At 44.0% G+C, this 13,814-nt stretch overlaps 1 long non-coding RNA gene across 1 annotated transcript in view; it reads right to left on the reverse strand.

Moving 5' to 3' along the window:
- Positions 1–2,884: 2,884 nt before the first annotated feature.
- LOC147701183 (uncharacterized) overlaps positions 2,885–13,814 on the reverse strand; it is a 109,098-nt gene continuing 98,168 nt past the window's right edge. Inside the window, exon 3 of the long non-coding RNA XR_015297437.1 lies at positions 2,885–2,950. This is a non-coding gene — a long non-coding RNA (uncharacterized LOC147701183). The remainder of the gene's footprint in view (positions 2,951–13,814) is intronic.

Here is a 13,814-nt window from a genome sequence, read left to right on the forward strand (position 1 = left end):
TCTTAAGTCTGTCTTAAGTCTGTCTTGAGAGAAAATCCTAACTTCTGTGAATACCAAAAGTAGTTAGTTTAGGATTTTGTCTTAAGTTAGTTCTGTGAATCGGGCCCATAGTCATAACATAACATGTTCAGCAAACGTGTTATCTATAAATGTTTCGAGACTTGAATGTATGGTTTCTCCCTCAGACGTCATTCAATCATGACACTACCCATAGGCCTCTTGGCCGCAGTTTGGTAGCCAGTACATGGACTATAGCTGGTACAGTGCCAGATGAAAAGACATGCTCCTTCCTTGGGTGCCGCCACCTTGGTGATATTCCTTCTATAGTGCACTTAAGTGGGTTCCCTGTACTTCCGAACAATGGAATCTTATGGCTAATCTTGAAATCACTTAATTCACAGAAAAATGTTAAATCCTTCAATATAATTTATTTACATATGTACATCTAGCTCCAATGGCTATTCCAAATTTACATTTTTATTTACAGGACACACAGTCAAGACATAATAAATAACATTAGTAATAGTAGGATGGTGTTGACTTGGGAAGAGATCGAAAATTCCAAAGAGAAGGAGAGAGTCTGGGGTTCTTGTTCAGTGAGTTTGTAAAGTACTTTGTTACGTGCGGCAGCAGTACCCACATCCTTTGTTTTTGCAGCAGCTGCAGCAGTAGGAGCAGAGGGAGAGGTGGGAATGTCTCTTCGTTCGGAGCAACGACATCTAGAAAAGGAAACAAATAGGAGTTTGTGAGTATCTACAACATAGAAACACTCTTCATTATAGACCGTGCATTGATTAGAACCCTCACCAAAGAGCATCACCCTGGTAATAAGAATGATACAGGATCCAAAGGATGCCAGTAATACCATGAGCGGTCTCACACGACGCCCAACATCATCTGAGGATTGTTGTTAAAAGTTTGTCCCAAATCCCCAAAATACTCAGGATATTGTGTGGCTTCTCTCCCCAAATCATTGTTGTATAATTACTACTTCAGCCTTCTTAACCATGAATGGAATAGGTCTTATTGTTGGATGAATCGACCCAGAATGGCATGGCAAACACTCATGTATCGATATTAAGGCATCTTCCCAAGCCCTCTCCATTGTTGCCAAGACTTTATGGATGATAAACTTTCACTGCTGATTGTTAGTAAGTGCTTACGGATCTTAGTAAAACGGCATCAGAGGTTCCTTGGCATTGTGGTGAAAATCTTCAACAGAACATTCTGCATAAACGAATCTAGGTTTGTGGGTGATAGTTCCTCCAAAATCACTGTTGAACTCACCCTAGGATTATTGGGGGTGCAGTTTCTAAAACAATCTTCCAGACTACCCAATACTTCCTGAACTACATGCCACCTAGCCCTGTAATTACTGTATTTTTCCTGAATCCACTGCCATGTTGCTCAGAACACATTCCCATGTCAATGACAGGAGATTTAATCTAGTGGTTAAATTCGTCCTAGAACCAAGTGACTTTACCTTTTTTTTGCAGGCTTCACTACATTGCAGCATTGTGACATCCTTAGCCAAGTATCTTCTCTATACCTCACTTCCCTATCTGCCAAAATGATATGCTTGTAGAAACAGGTGAATATTGCTATTATTGGCTGCATCAGTGACAAAACATTAGCATTTTTGGCAATAACAAGAGTAAAACAGCCTTTAAGAGTTGGCGTTTGTATTTATTTGCCCCTTATGGATAATTAAAACAACCTGGTGTGAGTGCATTTAGCGTAACAACTTGATCTTGATTTAGAGTTGGCGGTCGAGTTTCACCTTATTACAAGTGCCATAGAAAATAATGCACTTGTAATAAGACGGATGGGATACCCATCACGTTGCGACAGATTAAATCATCAGCCAAACTCTAAATCAGGTCCTTACTTCTAACCTATGTGATCACTGCTTATACTTTACCATTTCTGAATCTCCCAGTTCTCACTAGGACACAAGGCTACAACATTGCCAACACTGTGATATGTCAAATCTTTTATGCAAAATCGGAAATGGGTCTGACAGAGGTAACTGATAGATTAACATTGTTCATACCCTGGCTCACAATACATGTGTCTCTTTTTACTAGCATTTGTAAGCGTGCCCTTTGAAGAATACTTGGTGCTTCCAACAAATCAACAAATGGGGATATATATTGATTGGACTCAGGCACACTAATGCATCTCTGCAGGTGGAGGGCGTTCGCAATGCTAGTGTAGGGGACATGACCTACCTGTAAAGCGTAATAGCTGACTGTACAAACACAGGCTGCCTGCTTTTCTTCAGGACATAGGGCCAAAATAGTACAATATGAGCTGAACATGTACCGGGCTGTGGTGTAGTTGTTTATTAGAGGATCTTGCTGCAGGAATCAACAGGTCTTGGGAGATCATGTAATTGAGAAAATATTGTCCTTCAGTTTTATTACATGGGGATACCACAAGGACAGAGAGGGACTAAGGATATTGTTAATTATATTCAGGTTCTATGCAAGAACTGACTGCAAGTTCCAACAAAGGTTGACAAATAGTTGAGGGATGTTGAGGTGGCTTCCTTGCAGAAAAGTAAATCAAATTCAAGACACTGTATAATGTATAGCGGTGTATTGTGAAATTATATTGATTTCTTGATTGGTAAATGTAAGCATTAAGAGTCCAGCAGTACCTTGGATCAGCACAAGACAAATACCTATGTATTTCCAGGGCCATTAAGGTTCTCCTGGGGGGTTGGGGATTTCTCAGTAAGAGTCTGGGCTGAACTCGTTTCAGGATGATGCTGAGAATGTGGCTATAAAATATCTTATCTCCCCCTTTTAATAGTCACTTTCTACCAATTCATCAGCATCCCACCATCCCCTCAGTAAAAATGCTTCCTTGGGAAATAGCTCACCATTAAACTCGGCTCTTCCAGGGTAGGCTCAGAAAGACTGAGCGAATGTTCCACGTTGTTGCTCTGTTGAAAAGAAGGGAAAATTGGTTAGACATCTTCAAAGCACTGATACCTTCGACAAAAGCACTGACGTTAAGAGTCTTGCACTGGCTACCAAGGGCCACATGTATCATGCAAATTCGCAATCGCAAAGGCCGAAATTCGCAAAATTTCGGCCTTGCGAATGCGAATTTGCTAAATGGAATGTTTGATGCAAAACTGGTGCAAAATAAGGAATTGCAAAGTTTGCGATCCCTTATTTTGCAATTGCATTTAAGGAATCACAAATTTTGCGATTCCTTAAATGCAATGTATGTAGTAAAAACAATTAGCAAAATGCCCTTAAGGAATCGCAAATTACCACCAACTTCTAGTTGGTGGTAAGTTACGAATTCCTTGAAAAATGCACATTTTTGCATTTTTCAAAGTGCCATGTGAGGCACATACATGCCCTTAGGGCATGTATGTGCGCCACATGTGCACCCATGTATATTTCAGGGGTGCAACAGCGTGTCCTTTGGACCCTATATATGCAGTTATATGGTTAGACTGCTCTTTTTGCACTGTCCTTGTTTTTATTAAGAGAGAGATCAAGTTATATTAAAGTTGGTTGTATTGATCCTCTATCCTTTTTTAAATTCACTACACTTTATTATTTATGCACTGCACTCAATTCCATCACAATCATTAAACTCATGGTACTCACGGCGATTGAGGATATGACCCAGATGAGTATGGGCTATGGACCAGTCTCAATGATCATGAGACATACCATCCCTGTTTGGATGACCAAATGAGAATATTTGATCTACATTTGAAGTTGATGGGAATCCAGTATTTCTCTGTATGAGTCTAATCAACAATTGCAGTGAGTCCAACAATATAGGTTGTTCTTTTGGCACATTATGAGGTAGTTAGTTGCATCTAGCCCCTTGAGCGCTCATTGATTTATACAGGAGAGAGCGTATTTTTGGGAGTCTAACAGGCTCTTATATAGACCCCCAGTTTGTTTTTGTTATTTGGTCCTTTGGACACCCCTGCACCCTTGAAATTATTCTCAATTTGCGATTAGCAAATAGCGAATCGCAAATTGAGAATTACTTCCCATTCATTCCTATGGGCCTCCTGGCCCATAAAAATGAATGGGAAAGTATTCCTTAATTGCGATTCGCAATTTGCAAATCGCAATTAAGGAATTCTAAGGAATCGCAAAAATAATGCGATTTTGTACATACATACCCATTTGCGATTCTCAAATAGCCATTTCTTAAAAATCGCTATTTGAGATTTGCAAATGGGTATCTTGATACATATGGCCCCAAGTGTTGTAATCCAGTGCAGCTGGTAGCTCTTTTATGTGTGAGCGTTCACATCGCTATATTTGAGTCAGTAGTAAGATGAAAAGGTTGAAATGTGTTGGGTGGGGAGTTTGTAAAAGATTGATGACGGAGAATTGTGAGAGGCCAGTGTTGGGGAATGGGTGGACTCCATCGTAGTGGGTGAGGGCTATGTCAGACTTCGTGAAGTGAATGAGGGATATATGTGGGCAAAAAAACCTGACTAAAGTGGATGATGTGTGAGCCAAGAGGGAGATGGAAAGTTAAGAATACACACTTGTCCATGGGTGGATTTCCATTGAGTGTGGGAGGAGGTATTTAATTAAAGTGCATATATCCAGTGATGTGTGAATGGGTGAATGAGATCACTGCTTCAAGATTTGCAGAATGAAGAGATTTGCACAGACACATCCTATTGGGAGTTAATAAGACTTTGGTTGCATTGAAGTGACATTACAGAAATATATTGGGTCAGTAATTAGGAAACACTAGATCTAGTGAAATATTAAGACTATTCATGTGATTTTGAGCTCGTCTCTGTCAAGTAGACACCACTGCATATTGAGGAGTAAAAGAGTGCGATGAGCGGGCCACTGAAGTGCAAGAGACTGTGACAGAGGGAAGGAATAGTCCAGGAAGAGACAGGAGTGTGAAAAGAAAAGACACAAGGGCCCGATTCACAGAACTAACTTAAGACAAAATCCTAAACTTACTACCATTTTGGTACTCACAGAAGGCACTTACTCCTTTTGGTATTCACAGAAAGCACTTACTCATTTCGGTATTCACAGAAGTTAGGACTCCTAAAATCTGTGAATACCGAAATGAGTAAGTGCCTTCTGTAAATTCCAAAATGAGTAAGTGCCTTCTGTGAACACCAAAATGAGTAAGTGCCTTCTGTGAATACCAAAATGGTAGTAAGTTTAGTATTTTGTCTTAAGTTAGTTCTGTGAATCGGGCCCAAAGGACCTTATTGTGGGTGACACTGATTTGTCCAGTACACTCGTCTCCTGGAGATACTGATACTGTGGCACTTGTAACTCAGGGTGGCTTATGAGTGCAACCCTGAGGTTCAAGCAAGAAATTATTTGTGAAACTGAGATACTGTGCCCTGTTCCGCTGTCAATTGCTCATTGGTTCCCCGCAGCATCAGGTGGAGATTTGAGCAGCGGTCACCTGTCGGATACCTGGGCGAAATTAGATGACAAGCATTCTGCTGGGGCCACACCGGCCCCATCAGAAACTTGTAGTGGAGACGAGAGACAGGAAAGGCAGAAGTTTCAGAACAAAGAATGGATGAAAAGAAGGGAGAAAGATGGAGGCATCTGAATTTTGATGACCCTACTGCTGTCAAACAAGAACTGCATTTGAGTAAAAGGAGTAGCTAAAGTAGTAAAGACTAAGATGTAGTCGGTAAGCACGGTTTGGGAAGAAGCATTATAAGAAACAACAGACAGCCTGAAAATACGAAAGATGATTTACTGAGTAACAAAGTTACCTGAGTCCCAGAGATGTGGCGGATCCCATGAGCGGAGGCGGGGAGACACAGGAGTGAGCAGATCAGACAAGCTACGAGTAGTTTCATTTTTCTCCTCTTCACCGTTTTCTTCTCTCTGTGTCTTACCTATTTTCCTCTTCTTATCCTCTCTCAGTCTTGTCTCTTTTCGTCTTTTTCTCCTCTTGTCTGTTTGGTGCCTTTCTGTCCTAACTTTTGAGTCTCTTTCTATTTTTGCTTTTCTCCTTTTTTTCACTGTTCAGCCTCTTTTCCTTCTCTCTATATTGTCTCTTTTAATACTTTCAGTCTTTCTATGTCTTTCTTATTCCGCTAGGACCTTGTCCCTCGCTCTCGACAGAAATCGACTGTTGTGGTTTCTCTCCTCCTGGCCTCTTCTGACGGCCTCTGCTGCGATCTCTCAGTTTTTATAGCGAATGACTTCGGGGTCAACCGGTGTCAGTCATTTGCCAGTAAACAGAAGCCATAAAGGTTATCTCTCACCTTTATCTCCTGTTTTAGCAACTTTCTCGAAAATCAATGTTCCGTGAACAGGTAATCGTTTGGCGGATGTTCCTCCTCCTGCCCGAAAAGTGATCATGACAGCGTCACAAAAGTCCACGCACAATTAGAACATCTGGTGCAGATGGGTCAATATTTCACTTAACCAAAAGGCAAAGCTAAAGGAACGTCGTGTACACTGCGTTAATGGACTGCGTTCCACGACAGGTTTAAACTGAAGGTCACATTAATATAAATGGCTTACTTTAATTGCAGCCGACACACTATTCTGATGTCTTTCATTTTGTTTACTAAAATCCACAATGTGCAAAGTGTTCCACTTTTCAGTACATCTAAGAATTCATTAGTAGTTTATTTAATTACATATTTATTCACTACTTCTGCCTACGGCGAGTTCCAAAGGTATAGGGAATGTCTCATAGTGGGAATACTACCTGCGATTCGCCCCAGCCAGATTTTGACAGCCTCACCCCCTCCTCCCTTTGCCCCACAAAAATCACATCAGGCAAAGAGTTACACCTTCAGATACCACAATCTTTAATTGTTGATTAACTGTCAACACTTGATCAAACTTTTTATGATAAAACCAAAACCAACACACATTGTTAGAAAAAGAAGTAGGCTTGTGAAGTGTACATTTCAGGTTGAGATTGTTTTTACATTTCAGGATCTCCAGAGATACATTTTGATGCGTGTTGTGCCAGCAGGCCACAACCAATTTGTACTGCCCTCATCTGGGGTAACTACCAAACCTCCATCCGATAGACTATACCACAAGGGCAAGTGCAAATCACCTTGCCCCCCCCCCACCCCACGGGGGCTCCTGAGCACCAGATACCCTCTCCAAAGTTGCTTACTACTCGCGCCAGCATCTCGGGTAGGGCAGGAGAGTCCAGGACCATCAGCAGGTCAATCCCCTCTCCCGCCAGCCCGGAGCCCCCATTGAATGCCCGCCCTGTTCCAGGGCCAGACAGTCCCTGCCAAAAAGGAGTCCCTGCCATTTCTCTTGCCTGGGACCCTGCCACAGGATTGGGATCTTACTGGCGCTCTTGCCCTCCCCCAACCAACGCTTGACCATCCAGTTCTAATGCAATGGTCCCTAAGATGTTCTGAATGAATAATTCCAGCCCTGTGTTGGACAGATGCACTCCATCCGCCAGGTACAACTCTGTCTTCGAGACCTGTATCAGGTTATGCCTGATGGGACGTATGGGTGAGCCCGCCAATAATTTGCCACTGCCTGATTTAATTTCCTCACCGACCTGTTCAATGCTATTGATGGAGCATTATTAGCCCAAACCTGGTATCACTTCCAGCCAGAATATAGCTGTGTCCGGCAGGGCCCTCCTCACCCATGAGAGTATGGAAAAGAGTGCTTCCTTAACCCCCCTCCCGCCCGCAGGAATCATGTAATTGCCCCCTCAATGAATCATCAGCACGTCCGGGATGGGCATGCCCCTGTCCAATGCAATCTGTAAATGGTAAGTGAGATCCATCAGCCTCTGCCCTCCAATCCCTATCTAGTGATGATCGATTCCCCTTGCCCTCTGCGTTCTCTCCACCCTGGAATTGCCAAAAACTGCCCTTCTCTGCGTATAAAAGAATGGCCACACCATCATACCTGCGTCCGTTGCCTCTTGAGCACTGTATGGAAGTTAAAGTATAGAAAGAGAAAAACTTTGTGCCGCTGTGACCCAGAATCTGTCTAAGCTAACTGTGGTCTCACATACCGCTCAAAACAGGATGACTTCCATCTGCCTACTCTTTTAATGGTCTAAATGGGAGGCCTAAAGAAGCTGCTGTTGTGGCTGCCCCAGTGCGAAATGAATGAGATGTGAAATGGGCCGTCTCTTCCCCAGAAGAGTCAGTGAGCGCGTGCATACACGTGTGAACTGGAATCTTGTCAGGGGAGTTCCATCTGCATTTATCAACAGCCTAGCATCTCCTATTTGAATGAAAGTCTGCATCAAAGCCACGGGACACTAAGAGGGCCAATGAACTGCCCTTAGCTGCACCCATGCTCCTTTCCCTAACGGGTCTGGCTTTGACCTCCTTTCTCTGACTTGCAACATATCTTCTGATATTATCGCATCTGCTTGGCTAATTCCTCCCTCTATCCGCCTTTGAGGGTGGTATGAGTTCAAAAATTCGGCATACCCCAAAGAATGTCAGGGAATACGCTAACCTCAGCAGCTGCATATCCCATAAGGGGATATGCAGACTTGAGGTAATATGTCCAAAATACTTGATAGTCGACTAGCGTTTATAGGTATCCTACCATCGTTCAACAATAGGGCCAAGAATTCCCAGCCCTTCAAAACCGGTCGGACCCTGGGATCCTTGCTAGGGTCTGCCACCCCTTCCAACCCTGCAAAGAAGGCAATCAATGACAGCTGTCTCCTAACAAGGGATAGTGATTTCCCGTTCTCTTTCTGTTGGACTATGAATAACAGCATCCCCTGTGGTGTAAATTTCTCTGTCCACCCTGCTCTATTCATGACCGCCAAGTATAACCGCCATGCATTCTCATACACACTCTTGGTCTTGGGAGCAAGGGAAGCCGCTATCAGATCGGGGGCAATGGGCACCAAGCTTCCATAGTTCCTCCGGGAAGTTCGCCATCTGGTTGTCCACTTGCGGCTATCGAGCTCTAAATTCTCTCAACATAGAACAAGACAGGGCATCACCTACTGCGATACACCCCTTTGACATTTTTGGTGATAAAATACACATTGCGTTTGAGGCTTCCCCAAATAAGTCCCTTAAGTATGCGAAGTACCCATGGGCATTTTGCCCTCTGATTGTTCACTGCCATCACTGCAGACATACTGTCAGACCAGAACACAATGCGCTTATTTTCCAGGAAGGTGCCCCAGATATGCATTGCTACAATGATAGGAAACAGCTCTAAGATTGTTACATTCGGGTCAACTCCGTCTTGACCCACTCCGTCGGCCAGTGGTTCATGCACCACCTTGAGCCTGGCACTGCCCGAACCCTACGCTGCCCGCTGCATCCGTGTAAAGCTCTAACTCTGCGTTCGATCTCCCTGGTTGCTGTCAAAGCACAGAGCCATTAAACCCCACCAAAAACTCCTTACACGTACCCAAGTCATCTTTCACCAATGCAGAAAGCCTGGTGATGTTTTGCCCGTACGCCGGACATTGCCCTGGCAATGCTCCTTGAAAATGTCCTGCCCATGGGTATCACCTAGAGGGTAAAATTCAATTGCCCCACCAAGACCTGCAACTGGTACAAGGTACCCTTTCGTGCCCCATAACATTCGTCTGTGGAGGCTTCGAATGATCTTACTTTCTCCTGTGGGAACCTGCATACCCCTGATATGGTGCCTATTTCGATGCCTAAGGAGGCTATGCAAGTCGCTGGACCCTCAGTTTTTTCTTCCGCCAGGGGTACCCCCAATGCTTCCGCTAACCGTTGGAAGCCCAGCAGGGCCTTCCCACAAGCCGGCGTGCCAGGAGGCCTAAAAATAGCAAGACATCTGAATAGTGCACCACATCTCGTGATGACAACAGATCTTGTACCACCCATTCCAAAAAATGGCTGAATGTTTCAAACATAGCGCATGCGATAGAACACCCCATTGGCATACACAGATCCATAAAGAAACTCCCCTCAAACGTAAAACCTAGCAGCCTAGTGTCCTCCGGGTGCACCGGCAAGAGGCAAAAGGCGGCTTCTATGTCGGATTTGGCCATCAGAGCGCCCTCGCCTAGGCTCTGTTGTTTATGATTTGCCATACTGAATGTGGTGTAACACACCGTATACAGCTCTGAATCCAACGTGTAAGTGACTGAAGACACCGGCGGACATGACAGGTTAAGAATCAAGCGGTATTTCCCAGCCTCCTTTTTAGGTACCAAACCCAGTGGTGAACACACCAAGCCTTCCCTTCGCGTTTGCTGAAAAGTGCCAGCCACCCTCCCCAGTCTTACCTCCTTCAGGATTTTTCCCCTAGTAACCTCCGGGTTGCGCACGACTGAGAGCTGATTGCGTGGGGGAACTGTGGAAGGCGGAGAGTTAGATGGAATATGAAAGCCAAGTTTGAAACCCTGATATTACAGATGAGCCTCTTGCCTCCGCTCATATCTATTGAGGAGGTGGGCCAAGACATGCAGGCGTATGGAAGTGGGTAGTTTCTTATGATGACTGGACTGTTTCATGCATGGGAGGGGGTATGCTGTTCTTTAGGTTTTCCCAATTTCTTGAAGCACTTGCTCTCTGGATGACCTTGGTCTCCACAGAAGAAACATATATGCTTGAATTTGCATGTAGATCCCCTACTGCACTCATTTTTATTAAACTGCCAGCAAGCTTTCTTCTTGTCCCCTGCCCTTTTGTCCCCATGAAAGGAGTGAATGGTCTTGTTAACTGGCAGAGCCGAGCAGAATTCAGCATGCCATGTGTTGAACTCTCGCTGATCCCATGCCATCTCTGGCCTTACTGCCTTCATTTGCCTAAGTTTGTTTTTGTACTGAGGCCAGACCATGCCCTGGAATTTTGATGCTGCCCGGTGAATCATTGACATGTAGCTAATCATCTGGGCCGCCACAGCTGGGAACCTCTCTACCATGATTGCTGCGTAAATAGCAAACTCAGTCACCCAATTCTTGATAGACCTCTCCACCCAAACTTGCTTGAATTCACCCTCCTTGCCTACCCTGCTCTTCCCTGGGACCACTCCCACATTAATAAGGTCGAAAACATCAATAAATTCCCTCCTGAAAATCTTCTGTCTGGTTTCTGCCAGTACGTGCCATGTAATACTTGCAGATGGGGCTAATATGGGTGAAGTAGAACCAAAGAGCACCGGGCTCTGCGACAGAGGGGTCTGTATTGATACCAACGCCACCCGGGGCACTGGGGGAACTGTTGGGAGTATCCCCGGCCCTGCGACACCCGGATTATTGGTTGGCGCTTGCGTAGTAGCGGTGACCACCACAGGAGATTGTGCCACCCCACCCGATTGCACCCATACTTGTGCTACTCCACTGCCTTGATACGCTACTAATGGTGCGTGAGATTGCGCGATGGATGGAGTTGCCGCAGCTACTACCCTCTGTTCTGCAGGACTTGAAGTGCAGTGTTCTGCGCGGCCACACTCGCTGTATTGTGTGTATTGCCCTGTGAATACTCCCCTATTGGGAGCGGCTCATCGTTCGTCTGACCCTTCTGCACTGCTGTGTCAGAAGCCTGATTATTGTCTATGTTTAATAGGAGCCAGAGAGGAAGGAAGTGGTCCAGTCCAGGGCCTTCTCTTGGATCCCGGCGTAGTGTAGGCGTGTTCATAGTGTGTGGTGGCAGACCGTGTCGAAGGCAACTGACCGGTCCAGGAGGATGAGGGCTGCTGTTTCTCTGTTGTCATGCAGGGTCCTGATGTCATCGGTGGCGGCGAGGAGGGCGGTTTCGGTGCTGTGGTTGCTGCGGAACCCGGACTGGGACGGGTCCAGCATGCTGTTCTCCTCGAGGAAGAGGGTTAGCTGTTTGTTGATGATTTTCTCAGTGACCTTCGCCGGGAACGGGATCAGGGAGATGGTGGGAAGTTCTTGAGGTCCTTGGGGTCCACCTTTGGTTTCATGAGTAATGCGTTGATCTCGACGTGCTTCCAGCTTTCCGGGAAGATTGCTGTCTCGAAGAAGATGTTGATCACTTTCCGGAGATGGGGTGCGATTGATCAGGTAAGATCCAGACCACCCCTTGAGCCCCACTATCAACAACAGAAGGGATCAGTCTGTGAAGTATTGGAGAATCTGCACTTTATGTCCACACAACTATCAGAACTCCCATCAATGAAACTATCCGGATTACAGGGCCCAACATCTGTGAATCCAAAGCTGCGGACCGTCTCTTTCAGTGCAAGACATGCCTATTCTGGAGATATGTGGCACGACAAAACAATCTGTTCAAACATGTGTCAGCGGTCACTGTTTTACAAATAATTCATGTTTTTTATATTATGTTCCTTGTATTGTTTAATTTCCACCTTGTTTTCTGTATTCTTTAATTTCCACCTGGCATTTTATGCAGTATTAAACTGATAAAGATGCAAAAGCATCAAAGGGCCCTTCTCACAGCACAACTCCAGCTGGAATAATTTTCGTTTGTATAAGGACATCTTAACAAGGAAAAAACAACAGTTTGGGGAGTAGCTATAACCTAGACTAAACTGCATGGCTTTGGCATTTGTGCAGTCTGGAATGTTTGGCATTTGCACGAGGGGGACCTTGATGCAAAACTATATGTGTGAGCAGAAACAAGCACACAAAGAAAAAAAAATATTTGTCAGTAAAATACTCACTGATAATCACAACTCAAAATAACAGGACATATATATTGCTTACTATAAAGAAATATACAACCCTTCAACCTAAAACAGTATGAAAAATCGTAACGATGAGTATCCGCATAATAGTAAGTGACGGATATGATTTACTGCAACAAGCCCTTGTTATAGGTCCTGAAGAGGCCTTTAATCTTATTGAGATGGCCAAAACATGTCAATATTGTCATACGAGAAGCAGTACAAATAGCATAAATTATTATTATCAGCATTTATAAAGCACAACTAAAACCCTACGGGTACCCTGGCGCTGTGATACGGATTTCTGGCTAAGTGTGGATACCATTGGAAGGAAGGCCCTTACTAAAAGGAAGATTAGCAGGATGTCAGAAAGCAGACGAGGATAAAGCCAGGTTTTTACCCTTTTTCTACATTGCAGGAGATCGTCTATTAGAGAGACTGCGTCACTTACCACAGAGAAAGGAGCGAAATACATAATTAGAATTCTTGTTTTCTATAAATCAAGACACAGCAAAAAAGGTGTTAAGCAAAGAATTTGAAAACAATGACTCAATATTAAGAGGCTGCACAAACATATTGTAACTTTTTTGGTTAAAAATGGAAATGATGCGTAAACAAAATAAGTGTAATCATGAACAGATAATAACATGTGAGCAATGGTTCCTCATGGTCAGTGTACAACTATCTAGTAAAAAAAATATAAAGAAAATGATTGAGTATCAGTAAAATATTAGCTGTAACAACATTAATTGATTACTGCCCTGAGCATTTAGTTATGAATTGAATCTCCTACAACTACCTCATTTGTTTTCATTTATTTTATATTCTTTTCTTACCCCAAACTCTCTTCATGATAATCAGGACCAGGTCAGATGTACCCAGTCACCATTAGTGTCAATATGGATTCTGGGACATATGCCTTATCAATTGAACCTATGAAGGAGTGCTGATGTGTTATTAACAATTCAAGCAGGGGTGGCTTGGTCACTAAGTCTGGAGGGTGTGACCTTCAGATTTCCCGACAACCACGCTGGCATATCATGATAATCATTATATGGGAAGCAGCACATGAGTGGGGCTTAAGGACAGGTGGAAAGGGAATGAAGAGCGGATTGTGTGGGATACTTAAAACACAGTACCCAACTATTTATTAAATAATATGTTTTCTCGGGTGTGTAACAGCCCAAACACCCCCTGAAGCTGCACCATTTATCC

This window comes from Lissotriton vulgaris, chromosome 7 (assembly GCF_964263255.1).
Source record: "Lissotriton vulgaris chromosome 7, aLisVul1.2, whole genome shotgun sequence".
NCBI classification, from domain to species: domain Eukaryota; kingdom Metazoa; phylum Chordata; class Amphibia; order Caudata; family Salamandridae; genus Lissotriton; species Lissotriton vulgaris.